Raw genomic sequence first — 25,852 nt, forward strand, 5'->3', positions numbered from 1 at the left:
TTGCCCGCATTAAAGGGGTACTCCGGTGGAAAAAATTTTTTTTTTAAATCAACTGGTGACAGAAAGTTAAACAGATGTGTAAACAACTTCTGCTGTATAATACAGAGAAAGATCTTTTCTTTTTGAATTTCTTTTCTGTCTGACCACAGTGCTCTCTGCTGACACCTCTGTCCATGTCAGGAACTGTCCAGAACAGGAGTAAATCCCCATAGCAAACCTCTCTTGCTCTGGACAGTTCCTCACACGGACAGAGGTTTCAGCAGAGAGCACTGTGGACAGAGAGGAAATTCAAAAAGAAAAGCAGCTGATAAGTACTGGAAGGATTAATATTTTTTTTAATAGAAGTAATTTACAAATCTGTTTAACTTTCTGGTACCAGTTGATTTAAAATAAATTGTTTTCCCCTGGAGTACCCCTTTAAGCCAGTATATGGAATATTGCTAGTTGCTTATTTTCATGTCTGAGGGGGCTATGCCTGAATAACCCTTACAATAGTGTTTCTTAAACAGTGTATCTCCAGCTGTTGCGAAACTACAACTCTCAGCATGCCCGGACAGCCGAAGGCTGTCCAGGCATGCTGAGAGTTGTGGTTTCGCAACAGCTGGAGACACACTGTTTGGAAAACACTGCCCTGTAAGGTGAAGCCATAAATCCTAATGTAAATAAGAATATTTTGAGAAAAAGACCCTTAGGCCCGAATCGGCACTTGTCTGCGCCTGTAAATGCTTCCAGCTGGCTTGACCTGTGAGGTGAATGTTTCTGAAGAAAAGCTCCTCGCTCCTGTGTGCTCCGCCATCGGTGTTGTGAAATGACAAGAATTTCGTCTTGTGACACATGGTCTAAATGTGGAAACAAGAACGGGACGGACCTGTCCAACCCATCCATAATCTGGATCCAGCTGAAACCTTCCACCCATAACTACAGTACAGGAAACTAGTTGTCATACCGCTGTGATGCCCTTCCCATGTGCCCTGCAGTTGTATCCTACAAGACGGGTATTTAGGACGTTTATTCATTAAGGGTACGTTCACACGGGCGGATTACCTGCGGAATTTCAGCAGCGTATTTGCTGCGGAAAATCAGCTGCGGCTTTTGCTACCATTGACTGGAGGAAAATCTGCAAATCTGCCTCTATTGCAGATTTTCCTTTGGACCCATTGAAGTCAATGGTAGCAAAATCCACTGCGTCTTTTCCGCCGCAAATACGCTGCGAAAATTCTGCAGGTAATCCACCCGTTTGAACGTACCCTAAGGGTACATTCACACAGGCGGATTTTTTTGCGGGTTTTCCCGCTGCGTATTTGAAAGGGGGCGATCTCTTCTCGGCTGTCCCTAGCAGATTTTCCGCAGCAGAATTTATGCTGCGGAAAATCCGCCGCAAGCCCCATTGAAGTCAGTAGGGACTGTGGCGGATTTTCCGCAGCGTAAATTCTGCCGCAGAAAATCTGCTGCGGACAGCTGAGAAGAGCCCGCCCACTCTCGAATACGCAGTGGATTAGCTGCAGAATTTTCGCAGCATATTTGCTGCAGAAAATCAGCTGCGGATTTTGCTACCATTCACTTCAATGGGTCTGGAGGAAAATCTGCAAATCTGCCTCTATTGCAGATTTTCTGCTGACCCATTGAAGTCAATGGTAGCAAAATCTGCTAAGGATTTTCCACAGCAGATGCGCTGTGAAATTTCCGCAGGTAATCCGCCCGTTTGAACGTACCCTAAGGGTACGTTCAGACGAGCAGATCCACAGCATATTTTACGCTGCGGATCCGCCGCCGAAGGACCCCTACAGGGTGCCTCAGATGTGCCTGCTCGGAACGCTGCTACGAGCAGACACACTGCTATGTGTGAGTCGCCGCGCTCTTGCGCAGTATACTCGCACATTGTGGCTGCTCTCGGCCTAGTTCAGGGAGCAGGGGGAGCGTCCGCAATGTGTGCGAGTACACCGCGCATGCGCAGCACATCCCAGCAGTGTGTCTGCTCGTAGCAGCTTATTGCCGCTCCAAGCAGGCACATCTGAGGCACCCTGTAGGGGTCCTTCGGCGGCAGATTCACAGTGTAAAATACACTGTGGATCCATTCGTCTGAACGTACCCTAAAAGTGCGTTCACACATATGTATTTTTGCTGCAGATTTTGTAGATAGATTTGCTGCTGCAGATTTTGCTGCCCATTCACTTCAATGGGCAGCAAAATCTGCTCAACCAAATCTGCAGCAGAACTGCAGCAAAAATATGCACATGTGAATGCACCCTAAGGGATGGTCACGTTTGGCGTATTTACTGCTGCCTATTTTCCTACCCATTGAAGTCATTGAGTAGCAAAATCAGCTGCGTATCTTCCTACCTATTGACTTCAATGGGTAGGAAAATACGCAGCAGCAAAATATGAAATATGTCACGTGTGACCCTAACCTTACACTACTTTGCTGTTGTCTACTTTCTATGGCTAATGTTCGCCTACTGAGGAAGGGGTCATTCTTAGCACCCTGAAACGCATCTAGGCTGATATCTAATCTGAACAGAGCACAATTTGCACGCACCACCCAGACTGAAGCCGGCCCAGAACTTTGTGCACCACCTGCTGCATTCACCAAACATCCTCTCCTACTGAGCGCATTACCAACCTGCTGCCTGCACTACCAGAACCCAGCCACGATCTCTCCAGCGAGGGTCCCACATACATTTAGGTATTTGCCGATACCACGGACCGCTCCCGAGAGAGTCTTCTGCCGGAGCCATTTGTCCATCTAGGCTCTCACGCCGGGATCGCTGCGGCTAATATAGAATTCCATCCATCGGCCCCTCGCAGAACGGGACCAGTAGCCAGGGTGAGGTTGAACTTTGCATTTGTTTAAAAACTGTGGGTAGCATTTTCTACATCAGTCCATCAAGTGACTTTGCCTTTTTTATCACAAGTGCCGGACTAATAGTCAATTGCGGATCATTATATGCCGTTGAAAAAGCCTTAAAGGAGTACTCCACTGCTCAGCATTTGGAACAAACTGTTCCGAACGCTGTAGCCGGCGCCGGGAGCTCGTGACGTCATAGCCCTGCCCCCTCATGACATCATGTCCTGCCCCCTCAATGCAAGTCTATGGGAGGGGGCGTGATGGCCGTCACGCCCCCTCTTATAGACTTGCATTGAGGGGACGGGGCGTAACATCATGGGGGCGGGGCTATGACGTCACGAGCTCCAGGCGCCGGCTCTAGCGTTCAGAACAGTTTGTTCCATATGCTGAGCAGTGGAGTACCCCTTTAAATTCCATGAATGAATCACATGATAGAAAAAAGAAAACGGAATATGCCACAGAAAAACAATTTATACTAAAAAGCCACTATTTTGGAAAAAAACACCACAAAAACTAAAATCTTGTTAGTGCAAGAAGAGCGGCAGGTTTTTTGTGCTTTTTTTTTTTTTTTTTTTTTTTTTTTTTTTTCAGGTTAAAAAAAAAGACACAAAAGTTGTGTGGAATCCCAGCCTAAAGGGTGCCCAAGGTCAAGGGCACATGTAGCAGAAATGCTGTGGATTTTTTCCTCTTATTTTGCACATAAACTCTGCAGCAGATTACAGTAGCGGGCAGATGGATGTCCTTTTTGCCAATCTTATGGAAATTGACCTGTTGTGCCTATTTTTTAATTGAGCTATGTTTATGGCATAAAATCTGTCGAAATTTCCTATGGATCTTTTGCTAAATGGATCATTTACATACTGATTCTTTCCTCTGATGTAAAAACACATGCTCTGAAATTTACTGTACATGACATTGTATTCTATGCTGGCATTTGTTTAATAAATATGTAAATGTTTTCAAAATAATTTAATAAATAAATACAGAAATATTATAAGGGCAGAACTGATGGTTAATAGGAGACTGTAGCTGTTGACCCCTAATACTAGACCAGGACTAACACCCACCTTAGGCCCCTTTCACACTACAGGTATCATCCTGCTTTTTTTTACTGCTGCTATTTTACAATAACGGATGAAAACTGATGACCATCATCCGTTATCTTTAATGTTTTTTTTCTTTAAAAATCTGTTATCATCCGTTATTACCAGTTACATCCGTTTTTTTTTAAATCAGGTTTTTAACCCTTTTTTTTGTAAAGCTGTACTGAGCATGCTCAGTACAAAAAACGGATGTTGAAAAACCTGACAATAACTGATGATAACTGATGTTTTTCTTTTTTCAAACATCCTGTACCCATAGACTTCAATGTTAAATTTTAACATCCGGTTTTTCACCATTTTTTTTTTTGCCGGACCAAAAATTAGTGCATGCACCGTCTTTTTTGCCGGCAAAAATAACTGACATTATCGAAAACGGACATGGCCTGATGCAAAAGGATGTTCAATAAATCCCATTCACCTGAATTGGATGTTTTTTTTCTGCTCCAGAATTAGTCACATTACAGTTTTTTTTTTTTTTTTTTTTTTTTTTTTTTACCATAAAGCAATGTTCTTACTCTTTGCAGCATTTTTCAGATCTGGATATATTCTTCACGGACGTTTTCAGGACTTTTTGCCGGGAGGAATAATGGAGGTTTTTTACAGGATGATACCTGTAGTGTGAAAGGGGCCTAAGTGACACCCCTGATGTTGCGCCGAGGAGCCGTGCAGGTCGTCACTCACCAGACCAGCCGAGCCTTTACCTGAGCCTGCCAGAGCGAAACGAGGGACACAGGCCAGGTGAGAATGCAGGGGCATAGTGGGAGATAAAGGTGATTGTCAAGGGGGGGGGGGCTGAAATGGCACAGGGGAGGACCAAGGGGCAAATTATATGGCCCAGGGGGTAATGATGTGGCATAGGGGGTGGTCAAGAGGCGGGATGAAATGGCACAGGAGAGGATGAAGGGGGTAATGATTTGAAGGGGGTAATGAAGGGAATAATGGGGTGGTCCAATGCCAAAAATTGAACATATTGTGTGGTTTATTATATTAGAGAAGAATGTCTTTTGGTGGTCCACCGTCCTGCATTATAGAGTCTTCTGAACTGCTGTGTATGCGCTTGTTTTAACAAAAGGTATTTTGTCAGACAATTTTTGATAAAATTTTGCGTTTTTTTGGGGTGGATTATGAAGCCCGGGTGACGGGTGTGTAGTGTGTACTCGTGCATCAGTCAACTCCAGTCTGTGTCCGTTAGGCAATATATGAGTTACGGATGCAGCAGAGGTGGGGCCTTGGTCTTGGAATTTCAATTATTTAAAAAAATTTGAACATATTGTGTGGTTTATTATATTATAGAAGAATGTCTTTGGGTGGTCCACCGTCCTGCATTATAGAGTCTTCTGAACTGCTGTATATGTGCTTGTTTTAACAAAAAGGTATTTTGTCAGACAATTTAAAAAAAAATTGCATTTTTTGGGGTGGATTGTGAAGCCCGGGTGTGTACTCGTGCATCAGCCAACTCCAGGCTGTGTCTTTCAGGCAATCTATGGGTTACTGATGCAGCTGAGGTGGGGCCTGGGTCTAGGAATTTCAATTTAAAAAAAAAAAAATTCAGCAATTGTGTGGTTCATTATTTTTGAGAAGAAAGTCTTTGGGTGGTCCACCGTCCTGCCTTATAGAGTCTTCTGAAATGTTGGATATGCGCTTGTGCTTACACAAAGTTGTCAATTTAAAAAAACAATGTATACAATTTTGTTGATTTTGGGGCGGATTGTGAAGCCCTGTGTGTACTGGTGCATCAGCCAACTCCAGGCTTTGTCCTTCAGGCAATAAATGGGTTCCTGATGCCGCAGAGGAGGGGCCTGGGTCTGGGAATTTAAAATTTTTGGATTGCGGGTGCTACAAAAAAAGATGGACACACCCTAATCCGTTCAGTGGAGCGCGCCTGCGGCCCCGGACATCTGAGGGCATAACACACCTGTTATTGCTCGATCTCAGGAGAAGGGGGTTCATCATCGGGAGAAGAGAGTTGCAAGTTACCCTTGAGTCAGCAAGGCGGTAGCACGGTTGGCAGTCAGCCAATTCTGGAGCCAAACGTGCCCGGGGGAGACCACCTGCTTCGTGGCAGTTTACCTTTCCGGGAGTTAGCGGGTTACCAGCACCGGTCGATGAAAGATAGAGACACGCTAATCCGTTCAGTGGAGCGCGCCTGCGGCCCTGAAAATCAGAGGGCATAACACACCTGGTATTGCTCGATCTCACAATTCATCGAAGGATGAAGGGGGTAATGATTTTGCATGGGTGGGGGGTCAAGAGGGGGGATGAAATGGCACAGGAGAGGATGAAGGGGGTAATGATTTGGCATGGGGGGGTGTCAAGAGGGGGGATGAAATGGCACAGGAGAGGATGAAGGGGGTAATGATTTGGCATGGGGGGGGTCAAGAGGGGGGATGAAATGGCACAGGAGAGGATGAAGGGGGTAATGATTTGGCATGGGGGGGGGTCAAGAGGGGGGATGAAATGGCACAGGAGAGGATGAAGGGGGTAATGATTTGGCATAGGACGGGGGTGGTCAAGAGGGGGGATGAAATGGCACAGGAGAGGATGAAGGGTGTAATGATGTGGGACAGGGACTGATGAAGGGGGGAATTAAATTGGGGGGGGGAGAATAATGGGGCACAAAGGGGGGGGGATACTGGTATTATGTCATGTGTCGTAGGACGGGAAATTTGATTTGTGCAATTGGCGGCACAGCGAGGAGTGTGTCCCCAAACTATGGATAACAATGGTCTGTACTAGCTCTGTACCAGATGATCAATAGCATTCTTATAGATTCTTTTCTAATTTAAATAGTGGAATATAGTCCTTTATTTTTCCCCATTGTGCTGATAATCATATGTGGCTGAAGTCACGGGAGAGCGTGAGATCTCTTGTATAACTACCTGTAGAAACTCGCCTGTGCTTAAAGTGTTAAATGTGGGCTGTATTAGCGTCTGACCTGCCTAACTGGCCCAACAACTTCTAGTCAGGGTGACACATTAGAAAAAACACTGACTGACAGAAACCATTGGTAAAGACTCCCACAGACCGGCTCAGGATACATCCGAGGACATTACATCGGGAAAGACCACACAACTAACTAAAAGGAGACACAAAGATACAATGACAAGTAATCACACTATAGCCAATGGAATTCTATTGCTTTAACGTATTGTCCTGTATGAGACATTTCTCGTTCTATATTACTACATCAAGGTGTGTTCATCCGTAACGTATTGAGGATTCAGACAGACTTTGGACTGTGGAGTTATGGATTTTAGCATTGATCCTGCATATTGACGAAGACTGAGAAGGAACAGGTAAGGAACTTAATATAGTTTTATATATATATATATATATATATATATATATATATATATATATATATATTCAATAAAGTCATTGACTATAAAATAAATATTTATATATATATATATATATATATATATAAATATAAATATATATATATATATATATATATATATAAATAAATATACAGTGGTCCCTCGAGTTACAATATTAATTGGTTCCGGGACGACCATTGTATGTTGAAACCATTGTATGTTGAGACCAGAACTCTATGAAAACCTGGTAATTGGTTCTGAAGCCCTAAAATGTCATCCGAAAAATAGTAAAAAGTGAGGATGAAAGAAAAATAAGTAGATAACTAATATAGATAAAGCAAATCCTTATATATAAAAGTAATAAAGATCTGCTGGGAGCTGTAAATCACTGTCTATGTCAGTGTTTCCCAAACAGGGTGCCTCCAGCTGTTGCAAAACTACAACTCCTAGCATGCCCGGACAGCCAACGGCTGTCCGGGCATGCTGGGAATTGTAGTTTTGCAACAGCTGGAGGCCCCCTGGTTTGGGAAACAATGGTTTATAGAGAGGACAGGAGCTTCTTCAGGATCCTATACAGTACACACAGTGTCCCAAATGGAGCCGCCCTTACTTGGTGTCCAAAGAAGCAGCTAACCCTGGCACATGTAGTTCCCCCATGTACTGTAGGGGGCGCTACCAGTCACCAGTCAGTGCATGCACTTCAGTAATACAGGTGATTTACCGGTAAAATGCCCATTCTGATTGGTCAGTTCCTCCAGTTGTGACATGTTTCACAGATCTGGACTGTTTGTAGTATTGTATGTTGAGTCTGGTTTCAAGTTACAATGGTCCAGAAAAAAACATTGTATGTTGAAACTATTGTATGTAGAGGCCATTGTAAGCTGAGGGATCACTGTATATATATATAAATTAGTATTTGCATGTTGTGTCTATGCTTTCCTATGGTATCCATTATAATTGATCAGGCTATTTTGATGACTATAGTATTGGTAGGGAATGGATGTTTGTCTGTAGAAGTAATGGGCATATGTATTATGAGTAGTGACTTAAATGTGCACTGTCACTTTAAAAAAATTTGATGTGTGGCAGAGACATGTCGAAAGTTAGGGTCTCAGTGGCCAGCCCCCAGATATAGTCAGTGATGTCCGAGATGGACATAGAAAGTCTATGGGACCGTCTCCTAGGCAGGAGCAACGCTCCACCAGGTGGTCTCCTCCTTGTTCTAGCGATCAATGGGGGTCTGAATACCCAGGTTCCCACTGATCAAAACTACTGACATGTCTACAACAGTGGTCTCCAAACTCAGTACCTCCAGCTGTTGCAAAACTACAACTTCCAGCATGCCCGGACAGCCAACGGCTGTCCGGGCATGCTAGGAGTTGTAGTTTTGCAACAGCTGGAGGTCCACAACTGAAGACCACTGCTCTACAGCATAGTTTTTTTTTAAAAGGGACTATCTTATTGTATTTGTCGTCTTTACTGGTCACTAGAACAAAGTAGCCGCAGTTTTAGGAAAGCACCTTGAAACTTCGTTACCCAACAGCTTTCCATATGGGCCGACCATTAACTTTAGGGTATGTTCACACGGGCGGATTACCTGCTGAATTTCCGCAGCGTATTTGCTGCTTAAAATCTGCAGTGTATTTTGCTACCATTGACTTCAATGGGTCAGCAGAAAATCCGCAATAGAGGCAGATTTGCAGATTTTCCTTCAGACCCATTGAAGTCAATGGTAGCAAAATACGCTTCGGATTTTCAGCAGCAAATACGCTGCGGAAATTCCGCAGGTAATCCGTCCGTGTGAACGGACCCTTAAAGGGAGTTTCCAGTTTGGAAAATACATTTTTAAAACTAATATGAAATCTTAAGTAAGTGGGAGGAGCTTTAGAGCCCAGGAGGTATCTCTAGAGGATCCAGCCCTTGCTCTGTGTGTGCTTTGCGGACAACCCATCAATGGGCGCTTTATGTCGTTCTTAAAGGGGTACTCCGCTGGAAAAAAATAATTTCTTAAATCAACTGGTGCCAGAAAGTTAAACAGATTTGTAAATGACTTCTATTTAAAAATCTTAATCCTTCTAGTACTTATCAGCTGCTGTATGCTCCACAGAAAGTTATTTTCTTTTTGAATTTCCTTTCTGTCTGACCACAGTGCTCTCTGCTGACACCTCTGTCCATTTTAGGAACTGTCCAGAGTAGGAGCAAATCCACATAGCAAACCTATCCTGCTCTGGACGGTTCCTGACATGAACAGAGGTGTCAGCAGAGAGCCCTGTGGTCAGACAGAAAGGAAAAAAAAAAAAAAAGAACTTCCTCTGTAGTATACAGCAGCTGATAAGTACTGGAAGGATTAAGATTTTTTTTTTTTTTTTTTTTTTTTACTTTCTGGCACCAGTTAATTTAAAAGAAAATATTTTTCAGTGGAGTACCCCTTTAATGGCTCTGCCAATTCCCCCCCACAGATTACAATGAATGGCTGGAGCATCATTGTGTCAGACACCCTGTCATGAGCTTTCGGTTTTGGGGGATCCTTTTATCAAACAAGGGTTGTCTTAGGAGAATAAACACTTTTTAGTGAACCTTTTTAAAGTTTTGCAATATCTTGACCCTCAAAAGTCCGTTCCCCGTACTGGCATTGTATTGGCACCCTACAGGCATTGGTGGTGACTGTGGTCTGTGGAATTTCGGTCCTTTGCAGGGTCAAAGGTTACATAAGGGAAATAAATGATGTGACCTCATACATCCAATGAAGGAGGCAAATATAAAAGCCAGGGTCCCTAGCAGGAGTGACTACAGTAGGTAACCAAATCCGAGGGCTCCTCCCTTCATTGTTTTACCCCGTAAGAAAGAAAGTAGTTCCGTGAAGTCAGGGATGTTTTTGAAGTATTTGGGTCACATTTTGTGTGGAATTTCTTTTTTTTAAACTTAACTAAAGAAATGGCCTAGCCCCCCGATTCTGTTTCGTGCCGACCTACTGTACCTTCACTCACCTCTGGTCCCTAGTAGTGATGGATTCTTTCGTAGTTTGCATGTGGTTTCTGCACATTGGGGAAGATTTATCAAAACCTGTCCAGAGGAAAAGTTCTCCAGTTGTCCATAGCAACCAATCAGATCGCTTCTTTCATTCTTTCACAGGCCTTCCTAAAAATGAAAGAAGCGAGCTGATTGGTTGCTATGGGCAACTGCACAACTCTTCCTGTGCACAGGTTTTGATAAATCTCCCCCATTGCGAGAAGCTTTCTTTTTAATATTTTTTATGTTTTTTTCCACTATACTTGCCTTCATTTATTTTTCCTTGGAGTGTACAGACCCCGTAAAATAAGGTATGGCCTCTAGGAACCGCTATAGGATCGAGACTATAGAGCCCAGTGGAGACATGGAGGTCTGTAATGTGAACCTGAAGCCACTACAGGACCCGCCATTAAGGTCCATGTACAGAGCGTTACCCATATATCACAACCCTAATAAATGCTTGGCCAGTGGTCTCCAAACTATGGACCACCAGCTACAAGTTGGAGACCACTGTGCTAGGCCATAAGGTCGTTCTCCGTCATCATTCTAAAGAAGAGTTCTTGGGGTATTTATGACATAATTTTGAATTCTAAGCACACTGGGGGAGATTTATCAAAACCTGCCCAGAGGAAAAGTTGCTGAGTTGCCCATAGCAACCAACCAGATCGCTGCTTTCATTTTTAAATTTTTCAGAGGCCCCCACTGTGTGTGCTTTTCTAGATACTGTTATAAGAAATAAGGAAAAGAACAGTCGTGGCCTCGTGAGGTAGAGAGCAACACCTGAGAAAGACCAGAGCACAGCGCTTCCTCCCGTGGATATACGTAATGTCTAAAGCCGTGCCTAACTGTATAAGCCTTTAAAGGAGTAGTCCAGTGGATAGGGGACTAAGGATAGGGGATAAGTTTCAGATCGCGGGGGGTCCGATCTCCTGTACGCGGGAAGGGGGTGTGTTGACCACCGCACAAAGCGTTCGGCTGACATGCCCCCTCAATACAACTCTATGTCAGAGCCGGAGCACTGCCTTCGGCAATCTCCGGCTCGGCCATAGCACTGTATTGAGGGGGCGTGTCGGCCGCCTCTTCGTGCGGTGGTCGACACCCGCTATCTGGGCAGCAAGCCGGGGCCCCGTACAGGAGATTGCGGGGGACCTCAGTGGTCAGACCCCATGCAATCTGAAACTTATCCCCTATCCTTAGTCCCCTATCCACTGGACTACTCCTTTAAAGGCTTATACAGTTAGGCACGGCTTTAGACATTACTTACATAATTAGGATAAGGGATAAGATTTTCAGCACTGGGCTACCCCTTTAATGGTCAAACAGCAACGCGTTTCGAATTCACAGGGAATTCTTCATCAGGCTGTATGTACTGCTTTGGGAGCATTTTTTATGTGCTCAAATATCTAGATACTGATATGGACAGACTTGGCTATCACTATTGAATCCACGTGTTAGTATGTGAATGAATGTTATCACAAATAAAAAGACTTTCAAGGTGAACAGCAATGTTCCACTGCGGAGTTCTGCTTCCAGACACCTTATCTTCATGTGGTTCCTGCCTCTTGTTAGCCGCTTTGCTGAATGTAAAACTCTTATCTATCAAAACATTTTACAAACATCTAACATAACCATTGGCTCATTCTGCCTAATACACTGGTATTCTTTGATTTATGAGATATTACAAATGAAGCAAAAATCTAAGGCTGGTTATACACATTAGATCTAGATGTCTGAAGCCTCCCAACTCTCACCCAACTCCAGACATTGGGAAGAGAAGGATTGGATGTAAACATGCCCAATATTTTTAGTACTTAACCCCTTAAAGGGGTACTCTGCCCCTAGACATCTTATCCCCTATCCAAAGGATAGGGGATAAGATGTCAGATCGCCGGGGACCCACTGCTGGGGACCCTCGGGATCCCTGCTGCAGCACTCCGCTATCATTACTGCACAGAGCGAGTTCGCTCTGCACGTAATGATGGGCAATACAGGGGCCGGAGCATCGTTACGTCACGGCCCCGCCCTTCCTGACGTTACGGCCCGCCCCTTTCAATACAAGTCTATGGGAGGGGGCGTGGCGGTCGTCACGCCCCCTGCCATAGACTTGCATTAAGGGGACAGGCTGTGATGTCACGAGGGGCGGAGCCATGATGTCACGCTGCTCCGTCCCCTGTAACGCCCGTCATTACGCACAGAGCGAATTCGCTCTGTGCAGTAATGATAGTGGGGTGCTGCAGGGGGGATCCCGGGGGTCCCCAGCAGCGGGACCGCAGCGATCTGACATCTTATCTCCTATCCTTTGGATAGGGGATAAGATGTCTAGGGGAGGAGTACCCTTTTAAGGACTCAGCGTTTTTCCGTTTTTGCATTTTCATTTTTTCCTCATCACCTTCTAAAAATCATAACGCTTTCAATTTTGCAAATAAAATTCCATATGATGGCTTATTTTTTGCGCCACCAATTCTACTTTGCAGTGACATTAGTCATCTTACCAAAAAATCCATGGCGAAACGGAAAAAAATTAATTGTGCGACAAAATTGAAGAAAAAAATTTCATTTTGTAACTTTTGGGGGCTTCCGTTTCTACGCAGTGCATTTTTCGGTAAAAATTACACCTTACACCTTTATTCTGTAGGTCCATACGGTTAAAATGATACCCTACTTATATAGGTTTGATTTTGTCGTACTTCTGAAAAAAATGCAGGAAAATGTATACGTTTAAAATTGTCATCTACTGACCCCTATAACTTTTTTATTTTTCCGCGTAGGAGGGCTAATTTTTTCCGCCATTTTTGCACTGATCTGACTTTTTGATCGCTTTAAATACACTATTTTGGACTTTGGAATTTTTTTGCGTATACATCATTGACCGTGCGGTTTAATTAACAATATATTTTTATAGCTTGGACATTTATGCACTCGGCGATACCACATATGATTATTTTTATTTTTATTTACACTGGGTTTTTTTATGGGAAAAAGGGGGTGATTCAAACTTTTATTAGGGAAGGAGTTAAATGACCTTTGTTAACTTTTTTTTCCACTTTTTTTTGCAGTGTTTTAGCTCCCATAGGGGCCTATAACACTGCACACACTGATCTTTTACCCTGATCCCTGCAAAGCCATAGCTTTGCATGGATCAGCGTTCTAGGGGCACGATTGCTCAAGCCTGTAGCTCAGGCTTGGAGCAATCAAACGCCGATCGGACATGACGGAGACAGGTGAAGGGACCTCCACTCGCGTCCTAGCTGATTTTATCGCAATAGTCCCAATCAGCCCGACTGAGCTGCCGGGAAGCTTTTACTTTCGTTTTGGATGCGGCGATCAACTTTGATCGCTGTGTCTGAAGGGTTAATAGCACGTTGCACAACGATCTGTACCGCACGCTATTAGCCCAGGGTCCCGGCTATCATTAGCAGCCAGGACCAACCCGGTGTGATGTGGGGTCACGGCGTCACCCCATTTTAAACACCGGGACTGGGCGCGGGGCGTACAGGTACAATCAAACTGATTTGTAAATTACTTCTATTAAAAAATCTTAATCCTTCCAATACATTTTATGAGCTGTATACTACAGAGGAAATGCTTTTCTTTTTGGATTTCTCTGATGTCACGACCACAATGCTCTCTGCTGACCTCTGCTGTCCAGAGCAGCATATGTTTGCTATGGGGATTTCCTCCTGCTCTGGAGAGTTCCAAAAAATGGACAGCAGAGGTCAGCAGAGAGCACTGTGATCGTGACATCAGAGAAATCCAAAAAGAAAACCATTTCCTCTGTAGTATATAGCCCCTAAAAAGTACTGGAAGGATTAAGATTTTTTTTAATAGAAGTAATTTACAGATTTGCAAATTACTTCTATTAAAAAATCTTAACTTTCAGGCACCAGTTGATTAAAAAAAATAAATAAAATAAAAGTTTTCCACCGGAGTACCCTTTAAGACAAATTCTGACCCTGTTATCAGGCAATGTTTTTCCAGTCTTCCATTGTCCAATTAAGAAGTGCCACCTGGTGTGGTCTTCTGCTGCTGTAGCCCATCTGCATCAAGGTTGGATGTATTGTGTATTTAGAAATGGTATTCTGCATACCTTGGCTGTAACAATGTGTTGTTTTAGTTACTGTTGCCTGCCTTCTCAAACCAGTCTGCCAATTCTCCTCTGACCAACAAGGCATTTTTATTCATACAGCTGCCACTCACTAGATATTTTCAATTTTTTCAGACCATTCCCTGTAAACCCTAGAGATGGTTGGGCTCCAAAATCCCAGTAGATCAGCAGTTTCTAAAATATTCAGACCATCCCGTCTGACACCAACAACCATGCCACATTCAAAGTCACCTAACTCCCTTTTCTTGAACTTTAGCAAGTTGTCTTGACCACGTCTATGTGCCTAAATGCAATGAGTTGCTGCCATGTGATTGGCTGATTACCGTATATACTTGAGTATAAGCCTAGTTTTTCAGCACAATTTTTTGTGCTGAAAACGCCCCCCTCGGCTTATACTCGAGTGAACAAAAAAACGCTTCTGGCTTAGCTGTCAGGGGATGGGCCAGGCCATCCATCTTTGGCCATCTATGCTGCAGGGACCGTCCGGTGGGGAGGGTTAGTCGTTCTGGGCTGTCCATCTTCACCGGGAGGCCTTCTTCTCCACTCCGGGCCGACTCCAAACTAGTGACGCGGCATTGACATCACCACACAGGGATGTTCATGCGCAGGGACGTCACAGACGTCTGCTGCGCATTGACGTCCCTGCGCGTCATCGTCAATGCAACGTCACTAGTCTGTGGCCGGCCCGGAGCCGAGAAGAGGGCCTCCCGGTGAAGGTGGACAGCCTGGAACGACTAACCCTCCCCACCGGACGGTCCCTGCAGCATAGATGACCGACGATAGACGGCCCGGACCAGCTCACCCTTCCTTCCCACCGAGAAAGCAACCACTGGGTAGGTGAGTAGAAAACAAAAGGGGGGTCTGGATGATGACGAAGGGATTGACAGACGGTGATGATGAAGGGGGGGATGATGACGAGGGGGATGATGATGAGGGGGATGATGACGAGGGGAAGGATGACAAGGGGGATAATTACAGGGTGATGATGACGGGGTGATAATGACAGGGCGATGGTGATGATGACAGGAGTGATGATGACGGGGGTGTTAATGACGGGGGTCTGGATGATGACATGGGGGGATAATGTATTTCCCACCCTAGGCTTTTAGTCGAGTCAATAACTTTTCTAGGGGGAAATTAGGGGCCTCGGCTTGTATTCAGAACGGCTAATACTCGAGTATTTACGGTAGTTATTTGTGTTAACAAGTGATTAAACAGGTGTACCTAATAAAGTGGTGCTTATTGTAATGAGTTCCTTTATACTAGCACAGTCGACTTTCTATCCTGATAAAACTTTGAATGTTGGCCCTAGACATTATTGAGGACAGGGTGAAGTCACAGTAGCCGCAAAGAACTTTTGCCATTTATGCGTTTTATGTTATTTTATGTTAACCAGTTCCTGAATGTCAGCAATACATCTAAATAGTGAAGCAATAGTAGATTCCTCCTCACTGTGCAAATACGGATGATAATTTGTGGGTTGTAATGTCCTCCCCGACTATTTCAGATACACACCTAACACTGTCTTACCCTTAAGTGACTCATCGGGGAGGAAATATAAAATATATTTTACCTATATTACATGATACTTAGTCACAGGATCACATTAGTACTCTAATTGAAAAAAAAAAAAAAAAAACTTTCTTTTATATTGTTGTTGAAGTACAGTGTTCCCTCAAAATACGGTGGTAATTGGTTCCAGCAGGACCATCGTAAGTTGTAACCATCATATGTTGAGGGAACACTGACACTATACATGGAGGCACACAGATAGGTACTCAATGATACTCACTTGTCTCCACCGCTCCAGCCCGTCAGCCCCTCCTCTGCTGCCGTATCACTTTGTCGCCGCTGCCCTGCGTCGTCGCCGTCATCACTTCTCCCCTATTGGACAACGGGGCGGCATGAATGGTGATGGAGAGGGGCGGTGCAGGGCAGCGGCAGCAGAGGAGCGGCGAACTTACAGACCAGAGCGGCAGGGACAGGGCTCAAGTCCTGCAGGAACTCGTGGGAACTGAGTTCCTGCACTTTTTTCACAGTAGGAACACCGTTCCCATTACAGGAGTCCTACAGGGCTAGCCCTTGGGTGGAAATCTTGGGTGAGTTCCCACCCTTTTTCCCCAGGACTTGACCACTTTGGAGGGGAGGACTTGTGAGTATCATTGAGTGGGGCACATGGGGCACATTAAATGGCTATTTGGCGGTAGCTGAAGCTGTCAGTGCTGCCGGATAGCTGTTTTTTTGATGGCCCCGATACACAGAAGCATCATATGTTGAAACGATAGTATGTCGGGGGGATCACTGTATTAGATCAAATGTTACTGATATCTTTTTGTTAGTAGTTTATGTGCTGTTTTGAAAAATAAGTGTGCATATTAAAGGAGATCTGCAGCGCTGGTACCTAAAAAAAAAGGTTACCTTATGTAATTGGTCTTGACCTATCCAATGATGTGTCTTAGGTCCAAATTGGTCCAACCATTCTCCCGTTATTGCTGCCCAAAAGAGTGAGAAGCTACGTCATAGAGTTTACTTCCTGTAAGCTGCTGCCCTCCAACAACACGCACTCTCTCTGGGAGCCGGGGCCCCGTTCTGGATATTGAGAGGGGAGGGGGTTGCACCCTCTGTGATCAGACACATCCCCTCATCAAATAGCAAGCAAAAAATCAGGATTATAATCAAATCAATCAAAACCTAGAAAATCTAGTCCCTAAGGCTAGGTTCACACTGCAGAATTTCTGGGCAGAATTTCTGCCGGAGATCGTGACGGCGACGCTAGGACCGAGCAGACTGCATTGCTGCCCCCATAGACTCCGATGCATTTCTGGGTTGATCTTTTGGGAGATCTGCTCAGAAGTGCATTGCCATCTATGGGAACGACAATGTAGTCCATGCAGTCCTAGTGCCGCCGGCTAGATCTCCGGCAGAAAATCTGCCCAGAAATTCCACAGCGGGAACCTAGCCTAAGGGTCTATTCACACGGCAGAATTTCCACTTGCGGAATTCCACCTCAAATTAAAGCCCATAGACTTCTATGGGATTCCGCACTCCCATCCACACTTCTGAATTTCAGCCTCAACTTAAAGCCCATAGACTTCTATAGGATTCCGCACTCCCATTCACACTTCTGAATTTCCGCTTGCGGAATTCCGCAAGCGGAAATTCAGAAGTGTGAATGGGAGTGCGGAATCTCATAGAAGTCTATGGGGTGTTATTTGAGCCGGAAATTCTGCCATGTCAATAGACCCTTACACAGTAATCCACAATGTCAACCTTAAAATGAAACAATACAATTTAAACTATGAAAACAACTGCGATAGGTAGATAATAAAATCCACAGACAATGGAAAACGCCAAGAAGGGACGATAGTTCAGAACTCAATACATTAAAGTTATTCCTCGTTCATTGGTTACAATAAGAGTTCTAAATATTTATAACAGCCAAATAACACATAACAGGGCAACATACTGGAAAACGCATAATACAAGGCAGAATAATTATTGGATGTTTACAGATAATAAAACAGAAAGAAGCAAAGGGTCACGATGTCAGGGACTGGAATGTAGCCAGCCATAAGAAGACACTAGAAGGCAGATGTTTAGCCCTGTGGACATGAGTGTATACTTACCTAATGAGAGGGGATCAACACTACAGTATAATGGCTCCTCCAAAATCCTCTGAAGATCAAGAAAGGGCATTGCCTACACTCATATGTGTCACACTCCTTCTATTCTCTTTGTCAGGAGTGGTGTCTAGGACATGTATTATCAGAAGTCCCTGTATTATCGCCTTTAAAGGGGTACTCCGATGGAAAGCTACTTTTCTTTTAAATGAACTGGTGCCAGATTAAACAGATTTGTGTATTACTTCTATATAAAAATCTTAATCCTTCCAGTACTTATCAGCAGCTGTGTAGTTCTTTCCAGTGTGACCATAGTGCTCTCTGCTGACACCTCTGTCCGTGTCAGGAACTGTCCAAAGCAGGAGAGGTTTGCTATGGGGATTTGCTTCTACTCTGGACAGTTCCTGACATGGACAGAGGTGTCAGCAGAGAGCACTGTGGTTAGACTGGAAAGAACTACACAACTTCCTCTGGAGCATACAGCAGCTGATAAGTACTGGAAGGATTAAGATTTTTAAATAGAAGTAATTTACAAAACTCTATAACTTTCTGGAACAAGATGATTTAAAAACATTTTTTTTGTTGCTCCGGAGCAGCCCTTTAATGCATTGATCCTGTTTTGTACCTTGGTTGTGCTTTACACAATAGTCACTCTGTTTTTGTATAAACTTTACCTGAAGCAAATTCCATATTCATGAAGTTGAAAAACACTAAACTTCACCTCTGGTTTGAATTCAGAGTCTAAATAATAGCCAAAAAAATAAACCATGATCACATTGGGACGTATTGTTGCTTTTTGTGTATCAATCATTTAATGACTACATGGTCTTTGCCTGGAGGAACCCTTCAAAATGATGTGGGCTCTGTTTGACCAGTCCAATCTGTAGCCAACTACAATGCTAAGAGCTTATTTACACTACGGAATTTCCACTTGGAGATATTCGGGGCAGAGATTCCATGTGCATTGGGCGCCGCCAGAATCAATCAACAATATGACTTTGCAGACATGCGCCATCCCCATTGATGGCAATGCAGCTCCGCCGGAAGAAATTAATATTTCTCACTCTTTGGTAGAGGCTGGAATCTGCAGAAATTCAGTGTCATGCACAGTGGAGCAGAATGGGAGGCTGCTGCCCCGGAATGTCCAAGCAGAATTCCTCCACTCTGAATATCCATAGTGTTAAAGGGGTACTCCGGTGGCACACATTTTTTTTAAATCAACTGGTGCCAGAAAGTTAAACAGATTTGTAAATTACTTCTATTAAAAAAATCTTAATCCTTCCAGTTTTTATTAGCTGCTGAATACTACAGAGGAAATTCTTTTCTTTTTGGAACACAGAGCTCTCTGCTGGCTGACATCACGAACACAGTGCTCTCTGCTGACATCTCTGTCCATTTTAAGAACTGTCCAGAGTAGGAGAAAATCCCCATAGCAAACATATGCTGCTCTGGACAGTTCCTAAAATGGACAGAGATGTCAGCAGAGAGCACTGTGCTTGTGATGTCAGCAGAGAGCTCTGTGTTCCAAAAAGAAAATAATTTCCTCTGTAGTATTCAGAAGCTAATAAGTACTGGAAGGATTAAGATTGTTTTAATAGAAGTAAATAACAAATCTTTTTAACTTTCTGGCACCAGTTGATTCTAAAAAAAATGTTTTCCACCGGAGTACCCCTTTAAGGACATATGTTTACATTTCCTGACCTCTGCCTGTCAGACTACCCAATTTGTATTATCCATCTGGGATTTATGGAATTTTTTCAGCTGTCAGCTTAGAATACATGACACAATCCAATGGTATGAGAGCAATGTCGCTATCCTTAGGTGTTTGCTTTTGAGGGAAACAAGGTGTGTCAGATTGGAATTTAACATACTGAGATATATTACTGGGATCACCTTTGCTGGGGTCAAAGGACTTGTGCTTGTATCATAAAAACCAGGCCAGCAGCCAAGAAAACTCCTTGCTCGTCTTGGCACACTTTGGGCCCCTTAGTACCAACTGAGCATGGTATAAACACCACGGCCTACTGACCATGTCCATCCCTTTATGACCACAGTCGACCCATTTTCTGCTGATACTTCCAGCAGGATAATGCCCCATGTCACATGACTTCATTTGAGATGAGCGAATTTTGGAAAAATTCGATTCGGACAATTCGCTGAATTTTCCCCCCAAAAATGTGTTTCAGTCCGAATTTAATTGCGGCAAATCCCTATTAAAAAGGGATATTTCTGGCCTACAGGGAGCCTCAATAGGGGTGTAGAATACTTGGCCTTGCTGTAACACGCATAGTGATTGTGCTGGGCTAGTGAAATAATACTGAATACCAATTCAGTATGACATGCAGATTAGAGGCGTCATTATTAGAATCACTGTTGTAGAGCAGCACAATGACAGAGCCTGGAGGTGGCATCAGTATGAAGTGACCATATAGTGGCTGAATGACACAGTGTGGAGGTGGCTGAAGCATGAGGAGACCATATATTGGCTAAATGACCCAGCCTGGAGGTGGCAACAGCCTGACGAGACCATAGGGCCTCACAAATGAAAAGATTAAACATATTTTTTAACATTTAAATTGAAGGTTTCAAATAGATGAACCTAAAAAGTTATATTTAATGTGCCAGCAGCATGAGGTTCAAATCATTTTTATTGAATTTTTCCAGAAAAGTTTTTCACAAAACAGAATTGACCAATAGATAACAAACACAGCCAAAAGAACAATACAGAAATAAATAGAACAGAATCATACAAATTCTTTAGAAATGATCACTCAGTTTAGATACACTTTAAAAAATAAAAATAATCAGATCCATCGGATATTGCATAAGCATATCCGGAATGTGTTGGAAAAATCTATAAGATTTACCATTAATTAAATGAACAGATAACTAATAAATTTACTATACCTGAAGTAGTCCATCAGCAACGAGACCACATGATGGTACAGTGACATAGCCTGGAGGTTGCAGCAGCAATCAGAGACCATATAGTGGCTGAGTTGGCGGCATATAGTGGCTGAGTTGACGCCTGTGATCAGTGTTATCGGCGCTTGACTGCTCCTGCCTGGATCTCAGGCACGGAGCAGTCATTCACCGATCGGACACCGGGGAGGCAGGTAAGGGCCCTCTCGGTGTCCTGTCAGCTGTTCGGGACGCGAATTTCACCGCGGCGGTCCCGAACAGCCCGACTGAGCAGCTGGGTCACTTTAACTTTAGAAGCGGTGGTCAGCTTTGACCGCCACTTCTAAAGGGTTAATACCGCACATCGCCGCGATCGGCGATGTGTGGTATTAGCCGCGGGTCCCGGCCGTTGATGAGCGCCGGGACCTACGCGATATGATGCGGGATCGCGGCGCGATCCCGCTTCATATCGCGGGAGCCGGCACAGGACGTAAATATACGTCCTGCGTCGTTAAGGGGTTAAGACGAGTAACACTTTCCTCGAAAAGGTGGAAGGGAACAACGTATTGTCCATTGTAGCAGGTGGGGGTACAAACTTCCCCTGTAAGGCCCTACTCTCGCCCTATTAATTCCCTTCTTGGCAAATAAGAAAAGTTAAGTTTTAGATAATGCATATCCTCAAAACTTACTTGTGGTCTGATGCAGAGGAATTTCCGTGAGGCTGCATTCACACCTCGTTTTCAGTCTACGGTTGCCGGATCCGGCTGGGGGAGGGGAAAACCGGGCGGTCCCGCACACCAGCCGGACCGGCGCTGAAATCCATTTACTTTAATGAGCCGACTGGAGTCAAACTGTGACTCCGGTCCGCTCATTTTTTGACCCGTACCTGGTTTCCTGACCGGACCTAAAACCATAGTATAGTACGGTTTTAAGTCAGGTCACAACTCTAGGCTGAAAACAAGGTGTGAATGCAGCCTAACTGGGCAGCACCTTATCAGGTATTGGGGGGTAGAAATCCTGGCTGATCCATGCCTGATTTATCTTCACAAAGGTCAGTCTCTCCACATTTTTCGTGGACAGAAAAATTCTCCTTGGGGTGACTATGGCCTCCGCTGCACTAAACACCCGCTCTGATGGCACACTACTGGCCAGGCAGGACAACTTTTCCAGGGCAAACTCTGCTAGTTGCAGCCACAAATCAAGTTTGGCTGCCCAGAAGTCCAGTGGATCTTCAAGGTGTGTTGGCATGGTCATGTCAAGGTATGCCACCACCTGCTGGTTCAGGTCCTGCTCTCTACCTTCTGCTGATGAGTTGCTTCACTATGCAGGTGAAGAAAGGTACTTATCAGCGACTGTAGACACAGGCTGCTGCTGATGAAGCTGGTACTGCTCCTGCCACCCCACCTCTCCCCAGCAGCCATGGCAGTGGAAGTTGAGCACAGAGGGCCCTCCAAGTCAGACCTGCGAGAGGATGGACAATGGCGCACATAGGCATCGGCCAACTAACTACGTAGGATGTCTACATAGGAGGTCAGTTTATCCTCCCTCTCAGTAGGTGTAAAAAAGGCCCCCATTTTGTGCCGATAGCAAGGGTCTAATAAGGTGGAGAGCAAGAAGTCATCCCGCTGCCAAATGGTGACAATTCAGCGGTCACTACGCAAGCAAGGGAGCATGCATCGTGCCATTTGTGTATGTGACTCGGAGGGACTCCCTGCCTCCATCTCTACTGCATATTGCCACGGTGTGTCTGGGTCCTCTGTCTTGTCTTGCTCATCAACCTCTAGCTTCTCTGGCTGCTCCTGCTCCTCCTCTCCTGTCAGATGACAGATAAAAACAGCCCATTTCACGAAACCTAAACTGTGCTCCACTGTCCCCCTCCCCCTCCTCCTCCTCCAGTTCAGCCACCACAGGGCTCATGTGGCCATGAGATGTAAGCGTTACGTCTCCAGTGCCCTGACCAGCCATCGTTTCCAACATGTGCTGTATGAAATGAAGCAGTGGAATGACGTTGTTCATCCCGTTAGGCAGGTGTCACATATGCGCTGCCACTGGCTGACATTGAAGTTACACTGGGGATTCCCCCTATCCGCTTGGATCCTCAAGAAATCAGTGATGGCTTTTCTCTGTTCGTATAGTTGGTCCAACATATGGAGGGTGGAATTCATTGCAAATCAGACTATGTTGGGGGATGCAGTTCTGAAGCTGCAGCTCAAGGAGGGTGTGTTTTGCAGTGTATGAGTGGCTGAAGTCCATGCAAAGTTTCCTTCCCATTCTTCCTGTTTGTCGGTCACCATAGTTCCCATTTTCAGTTTTCCTGGAGTAAGCCATGATTCGATTTCTTGATGAATGACTTTTAGCAGTTCCTCCCCTGTGTGACTGTTCACCAAGGCAAACCATGGGAAGAACAGCATGACACCGCCATGCCCTGCACATATGGTGTTCTGGAGGGGCACTGAGACATGATGTCCCTCGGGTGAGCGGATCAGGACAGCAAGATCTCGTCGCCTTCCGAGGAGGGATGTTGCCCCGAGATCACCATGGTTACATGACACTTTATGTGCCACGGACCATGGTTTACGCTCCCATTGTTACACATCCCAACCCTCCGCGATGTGCTGGTAAATCCAGTCCAAGTACAGTATGCTCTCTTTGTATATAGGAATATAGGAACTGCAGAGCCTTACAGTATACCACAGGATCTGAATAAGATGCCCTTTGTTAAGATGGCGCTGATTGACATAATTCTATATGCACACAGGGGCACGGCTTAGTCACTGGCTTAGAGATTGTGCATTCCAGATGACGTAACTTCCTCCCCGCCACCCGGAAGTGCTGCACACATGGAGTGTGTACAATATATCCTGGCGTTCCACGTGGAATATTGTGGACACTGTGCATGCTGGAGCTCCTCCCCTCCCCCTTCACTGAGGCATTTTGTGTTGGCGAACTGAAAATAAGGTGTTGCTTAAGGAACTTACAATATTATTAAATGTATCATACAGTCCTAACCTGACTCACAGGCCATGTTCACAAGACAGAATTTCCAATGCGGAGTCCCATTGAATTCAACAGGATTCTGCTGCTCTGCAGAATATCCATGCCAAATGTTTCCAGCACGGAAATTCTGTTTTCTGTATCCGCAGAAAGAATGAACACGTTAATTCTTTCTGCAGACACCTTGCGGACATTCCGTATTGTGAACATGGCCTTACATTACAAACAGATAGGATATGTTTAAACTGGTATATCAATATTACAAAGATCATAAGACATTTTAAGCAGCTTACGTATAATATATTAGAATGTTTACATAAACAGGACTATACATAGGACATGTGGTCACACACTTAGACTGGAAGAAAGGAGATTTTGTCTAAGGCAAAGGAAAGGGTTTATTACACTAAGAACAATGAGGATGTGGAATCTTCTGCCTGCAGATGCAGTTTTATTAGAGTCTGTACAGACATTTAAACAGCAACTGGATGAATACTTGCAAAAACATAACATTAAGGGATATAGGCTCTGATTTTTTCTGATCATGTTGTGATGCCTGCGCCGTAGCACGTTGCAGAAAATTATTTCCAGTATAATAATCAAATATACCAACTGCCATAGAATGGGAAAGTGCTAAAGAAGTTTTTACCATTTAAAACTACAGCTCCCAGTGTGACCTTAAGTATCTGGTAAGGTTATGCTGGGAGTTGTTGTTTCACCCATCATTACTGCAAAACTTACAAACGACTCCAGCTCTGATGGGACACTCAGGCATCATACACAATGATATCAGTGACTACAGGTGACATCTTCTCTATAGTGAGGAGAATACACAATGATATCAGTGATTACAGGTGACGTCTTCTCTATAGTGAGGATAATACACAAAGATGTCAGTGACTACAGGTGACGTCTTTTCTATAGTGAGGAGAATACACAATAATATCAGTGACTACAGGTGACGTCTTCTCTATAGTGAGGAGAATACACAATGATATCCGTGACTACAGGTGACGTCTTCTCTATAGTGAGGAGAATACACAATATCAGTGACTACAGGTGACATCTTTTCTATAGTGAGGAGAATGTACAATGATATCAGTGACTACAGGTGACATCTTCTCTATAGTGAGGAGAATACACAATATGATATCAGTGATTACAGGTGACGTCTTCTCTATAGTGAGGAGAATACACAATGATATCAGTGATTACAGGTGACGTCTTCTCTATAGTGAGGAGAATACACAATATCAGTGACTACAGGTGACGTCTTCTCCATAGTGAGGAGAATACACAATGATATCAGTGATTACAGGTGACATCTTCTCTATAGTGAGGAGAATGTACAATGATATCAGTGACTACAGGTGACGTCTTCTCTATAGTGAGGAAAATACACAATGATATCAGTGACTACAGGTGACGTCTTCTCTATATCTCTATAGTGAGAAAAATACACAACGATATCAGTGACTACAGGTGACGTCTTCTCTATAGTGAGGAGAATACACAATGATATCAGTGACTACAGGTGACATCTTCTCTATAGTGAGGAGAATACACAATGATATCAGTGATTACAGGTTACATTTTCCCTATAGTGAGGAGAATACACAATGATATCAGTGACTACAGGTTACGTCTCCTCTATAGTGAGGAGAATACACAAGAATGGAGCAGCGAGTAAGAAAGGTGAGGAAAAAGAAAGCTGACAGCTCCCGCTCCACCATGCTATAGTACAGGAGGAGCAGCAACTGCTATCTTCTGTCTATCTCTCCGTTTTTAATTATCCAGGATCACAAGGATCACGTATACAGGTAGCTCAGACAATAGTCATATCCTATTATTTTTTTATTGTTTTCTGTCCCCAAAGTGTAATAGATGACTGGGGATGTATGTGCCACTAGTGCACAGAAGGAGTTACAGCTGCAGCCTGTAAATGTCTGTAAGGA

At 44.2% G+C, this 25,852-nt stretch overlaps 1 protein-coding gene across 2 annotated transcripts in view; it reads left to right on the forward strand.

The window, feature by feature from the left end:
- The first annotated feature begins 6,982 nt into the window (after nucleotides 1–6,982).
- The window catches only part of EPN3 (epsin 3), a 47,741-nt gene continuing 28,871 nt past the window's right edge, over nucleotides 6,983–25,852 (forward strand). Inside the window, exons 1-2 of one of the 2 annotated variants that reach the window (XM_056549429.1) lie at nucleotides 6,983–7,054; nucleotides 7,141–7,244. The gene's annotated coding sequence lies outside the window, so the exon portion shown is untranslated. Of the gene's footprint in view, nucleotides 7,055–7,140; nucleotides 7,245–10,501; nucleotides 10,589–25,852 lie in introns of those variants that run through there. The other variant, XM_056549430.1, reaches the window with a different exon arrangement.

The sequence above is a fragment of the Hyla sarda genome, chromosome 13, assembly GCF_029499605.1.
Source record: "Hyla sarda isolate aHylSar1 chromosome 13, aHylSar1.hap1, whole genome shotgun sequence".
In the NCBI taxonomy this organism is placed as follows: domain Eukaryota; kingdom Metazoa; phylum Chordata; class Amphibia; order Anura; family Hylidae; genus Hyla; species Hyla sarda.